Consider the following 5,651-nt stretch of genomic DNA (forward strand, 5'->3'; position numbering starts at 1 on the left):
CCGGGGCGCCCGGGTGGCCCCCCCCCAGCCGGTCCTGGATGGCGTTGTGGCGGAGCTGCCAGGCCCTGGCGTGTGGCTTACACATAAACCAGTTTCAGTTATCAGAAACTGGTTTAAACCTGTAACAGGACAGATGTTCAGTACACATAAACCAGTTTGAAAATGGCTGAAACCAGTTTGAGATAAACCTGGTTGAATGTAGTATGAGAGTTAACTGATTTGGGTCAAACTGGTTTATGCAATGTCTGTCCCAGGCCTCTTCCTGGTTTAAGTTAAACCAGACTCCCCCAGCATCCCAGCATGCTCTCTGGGCTGGGCTTTCTGCTCTACAGCAGAGCTGGCCCCTCCCTTCTGCTCCCTGGATGGAGCTCAGCAGAGACTTCAGGCACCTGCCTGGCTTCCCGCTGCTCCCCCACTCCTCCCCTCCACACTCCCTGCTAAGCAGGGAATCTCCCCTCCCCTCTGCTTACACAGATACCTCTCAGCATTAGCTAGCATACCACATGCTGGCTATGGTCTGTCCTGTGAGAGACTGGGCATAGGGCTTTTGTAGCTAATCAATGGGTAGCTGGTAATGCCATCTCTGCTGGAGCTCCAGCCAGGGAGCAGACGGGCAGGGCCAGCCCTGCTGTGGAGCAGAGAGCCCCGCCAAGAGCTGCAAAACATCTGGGATGCTGGGGGACTCTGGTATAAGTTAAACCAAGAAGGGGTCTGGGATAGACATTGTATAAACCAGTTTGACCCAAATCAGTTAAGTCTGATAACTACATTCAACCAGGTTTATCTCAAACCAGTTTCAGCCATTTTCAACCTGGTTTATGTGCACTGAACATCTATTCTGTTCAGATTTAAACCAGTTTCTGATCACTTAAAGCAGTTTATGTGTCATGTCTGTCCCTAGCCCCAGACTCTTTTGAGAATCTAAGATGCTTCCCCAGCCATATTTAGACTTCAGGAGCCAGGTTCTATTGCACCTATTAGGTGGATAAATTGATTTAGGTACCTTTTTGGGATTATATTCCACCCTGTTTGAGTCCCTGGAAACAGCTAATACAATAGATGGGAGGGCTGTCAACTCCCTCCTCCTCCTACTTTTCACCACTTTGGTTTTTTTGACTCAGTCTTAAGTGTGAGATGGCACATTACAAAAGCAATTGCATTAATGGATTTTCAGGGACTTGAGCAGTGTGGAATAGAATTGCATTTAAACATTTAAGCGCCTAATAGGTGAGGTAGAATCTGGTCCTGTGTACTTTGTCAGTGATGCCAGGACAAGCCGGAATCATGGACGCCATTTCTGATATCATGTTTAAGACCTCCATTTGTTCAGCACACATGATTCACAGAAAGAGCCTTGTAAAGCCTGCCCAGGGGGTTCGTGATTTCTTTCTTTAGTTGAAGGTGGTATCACATGTTTGACTTAACACTTCCTAAGTGCAGTTAAAACACAACCAGACATATGCTCGTGCAGTTTAGCACGTAGTAAGTGCTCTCATGCTGTTGCAAAACTGTTCCCTTTTTGGGCCATGTTGCCCACAACACTTAGGACATGTTAACTGCACTCAACACAGGAGCATCTGCACAGTCAAGTCATAAAATACAGGCTAAGTGTGATCCTACCATGGCAGAGGTATGACTTTTCGTGGGAAGAACATCTTCACAGTATTAAGTAACTACTGTCAGACTGCTCCAGGGAAATAGTATAGGCAATTTGGAGTCTCACAAGGCATCCAGTAAAGTTGTGACAATAGCAAGCAGAGGGCTGCGTCTCACAGCCCCCCACTCCCTTCTGGGCTTTATCATCAGGGTGTTCTAATGGGATCACAGCACTGCAGCCCACCTGGGATCCAATCCTGCTTTCATCCTCAGTGAGGAACCTTTGGTGCTAGGGCTAGGACCTACAATCAACTGATTGTCAGTTCCGGACTTGGCACCACACCAGGGCTGGTTTAAGAAGGTGGTGAGATGCGGGGGCAGGCACTGACAATCAGAAATCTGACAATCTGATAGAGATTGAAGTAGTGTGTACATTACCATGCAACTGCTCATAACTTTAACTTTAATACTACACAGGTTTAACATGTACTAAGTGTCCTTTGCACCCAAGCTGTTTCATGAAAGGGTTATCTGCTAGTAATCCTAATGTTTATTGGCCACTGCATTCCAGTTTTTTTGCAACTGTTGCAACTGAACCCAAGTTTAACTGATGGCTCTTTCTGATCTTGGCAAGGTTCTGCTGACGCTTCTGATCCCAGTTTCTGGGAAGTGGGGAACATGCAGGTTTCAGGCATGTTTCCTAAGCCTTGGACTGCAGCTAAGCAAATCTGGATAATGAAACCTGAAAGCAGGCAGCTTCTACTTCACTAGAGAAAATGCATATGCCTCTTGCTCTGACTACAGGGGGCTGAGGAGCGTGTTTTGTTTCCGAGTGAAGTTATCAGGTTATCAGAAAAGGCTGCCGTACACTCACTGTTTGATAAATCCAGGGCTGATCCAAGGTCTCGACAGGTTTGTTTCTGATGGTGAAAACAAAGACGTGAATTAAAAAATAATACTCCCCTCCCTGTAAACTGAGGCCCATTCTTGCTCCCTTGGCAGCTAACAGGAGTTTAAAAGAACACAGCTTCAGGCCCCAAAACTGCAGAATATGGGACTTCCTGTGTCCAACCTGCTTGTTTCTCCTGCACATATCAGGGGCCATTGATGCCAAAAATTAAAATGTGGAGGGCAAGTTCTCGAGAATTTCTTAAAAACTATAGAAAAGTTAGGAGAGGCAAACTTGACAAAGAGTGACAGGGATGGAAAGAAAAGCTGGGGGAAAGGTGAAATGCAAGGGAGAAGCCATATTATTTACTTATTTTATGGAAAGTTTGCTTCTGAAATGTTTTCAAGTGATGAACAGGACAAAGTGAGACAATGGCTGCTTGTCTATCATAGATTTCCAGGGTCGGAAAGGACCTCAGTTAATCATAGAGTCCGACTCCCTGCCCTGAGCAGGAAAGTGCTAGGGTCAGATGACTCCAGCCAGGTGTATGTCAAATCTCCTCTTAAAGACCTCCAAGGTAGGGAAGAGCACCACTTCCCTTGGAAGCCCATTCCAGATCCCTTACTGTAAAGAAGTTCTTCCTTATGTCTAGTCTAAATCTCCTCTCTCTCAGTTTGTAGCCTTTGTTTCTAGTTACTCCAAAGGGCTCCTTGGTAAACAGAGTATCCCTTGTTTCTTGCTGTCTCCCCTTCCCCCCGACAAATATGTAGATGGCCACCAGATCCCCTCTCAGTCTTCTCTTACAGAGGCTGAAGAGACCCAGGTCCCTCAATCTCTCGTCAAGACCTATCCTGCAGGCCCTTAACCATATGAGTGGCCCTCCTCTGGACCCTCTCAAGGTTATCCACGTCCCTCTTGAAGTGTGGCACCCAAAACTGGATGCAGTACTCCAACTGCAGCCTTACCAGTGCCATATAGAGGGGAAGTATCACCTCCTTAGACCTGTTCATGATGCACCTGCTAATGCATGATAGAGTGCAGTTAATTCTATTGATCACTTCATCACATTGAGAACTCATGTTCATCTTTGAGTCAACCATGACTCTGAGATCCCTTTCTGTGCATGTAGGGGCTGATAGGCATGCATCAAAGACTCTGTTATCTACTGTAGTATGGGAAGGGGAAAGGGTATATCCACTACACCTCCAGCTTTCTGGCCACTGTGAGAATGGTACTTTTGTTATAATGTCCCTTTCCCTGTGCCCTCAACAGAAGGCTGCTGCCTCTTTTTAGATTTGCTAAGCAATGGCAGTGATATAGACATGACACTTGTTGGTTTCTCTGGTGTCCAAGAGCAAAAGATGTAAAAAGTCCTGAATTCCAAGTTTCCTCCATCATAGGGTTACCATATTTCCAGTTCCAAAACAGAGTACACTTGTTGGGGTGACACCTCAATCCCAACCCACAGCCTCCTGGCCCTGCCAGTGCTCCTCACTCTCAACCTGCAGCCCCCCATCCCTGCTGCTGGCCCTCATTCCCAACCTGCAGACCTTGCTTTGTTAGTGCCCCTCACTTTTGACCCACAGTCCCTCACCCTCTCCAGGCTATGCTGCTGCCACCCCCCCCCCCCCCTTCCTGACTGCTGACCCTCACTCCTGACCTGTAGACTCTGGCTCTGTCAGTGCCCCTCACTCCCAACCTGCATCCCCCTGCTGCCCCCAGCCATGCTGGAGGGGGCCCTCAGCTGCCCCCATCCTGGCTGGGCCAGAGTATGCAGACTTCAATTCATGCAGCTGGTGGCAGAGTGAGTCCGGTCCCCAGCATGGGCAGGAGGGAAGAGGGGATGCCTGTGGCACCCCCCCACTCAGGGACGGGGCTCCAGCACTGCACCAGGTGGTCTGGCTATGCCTCCCTGGGCAGCATCTCCCAGCCAGGCCAGCACTGCAAGCACAGGAACTAGTCCTGGTGCTGCCAGTCCTGCCACAGACCTCCTTACTGCCCTCAAAGACCCCCTTCCCCCGCACCCTTCCCATGATGCAGGGGCAGGTGCCTACCCCTCAACCCTCCTAGCCTGCTGCAGCCCCAGCACCTGGACAGCTTCCCCAGCACCAGCAGGCACCCCTCCCCCCCATGCATGCACACGTGCATGCACACACACACACACACACGCACGCACACAAAAGGGACAGTCCTCAACCTTGGCCCTCCAACCCTCACCTCCCACAGACTTACCTGCATCCAGCTGCTGGGGCTGCTTCCATAACCCTGCCAGGCTGCATGCCAGCTCCATGTGTGTGGGCACGTATTCGCAAGTGAGCCCATTACCTCCAATCGCCCTCCCCATAGTGGAGTGGAGCAAAATCCTGGGAATTGGTTCAGATTTCAAAAAACTGCCTGGACAGAGACTGGAGGGTCCAAAAAGAGGACATGTCCAAGAAAACCAGGATTTATGGTAACCCTACTGCAACGGGTATTTTATGTTTTCCCTGGCAAACACTGTCTCACATTTTCCAAAAAAACTGTTATAACAGAGAAGAATTCAGATTTGCTTGTGCTATCTACACCCTCTTTGATACAGTCCCAATGTTGAAACTGGATAACATCATAACTGGAGGCAATATCATTTTGTTGCAACTTCTTACGCTATAAACTAATCTGAATGAAATGAAGAAATGATGAAATGAAGAAAGAGTGAGAGGTTTCATGCATCCATAAAAGGGTTTCATTTGTTCCTTGTTATAATGAAAAACCTCAAGATTTCTTTCAATATTGCTATTGTCAACCTGTTTGAAAACCTTGACTGGTGGCACCCTTGCCCTGTTGTTTTGGACATGCTCCAAGCAAGAATCCTAATAGTCTAAGCCTCACTAGGGAGTCATTTGAGTAGTTTGTGCCATCTCTACATGCTTCACTAGCTTTGTAGGCCTGGCACCCTCTGCATTCCACCCCCACTGCTGACTTGCTTATTTGATATAACTAGAGCATTTGAGAGAGGGTGACATTAAATGACTTTAAATGAACAGTATTTGCTAGAGAAGAGACTTTAGGCTGAGGGCATCTCTCTCATAGGTCAGCATCCTTATAAAAATAGTTTTATGGCTGTTTGGAAACCAGGAAAAGCAGACATCAAGGGACAGTCCTAGGTCAGAGGGCCAGACACGCTGAA

The sequence above is a fragment of the Alligator sinensis genome, unplaced genomic scaffold, assembly GCF_000455745.1.
Source record: "Alligator sinensis unplaced genomic scaffold, ASM45574v1 scaffold434_1, whole genome shotgun sequence".
In the NCBI taxonomy this organism is placed as follows: Eukaryota; Metazoa; Chordata; order Crocodylia; family Alligatoridae; genus Alligator; species Alligator sinensis.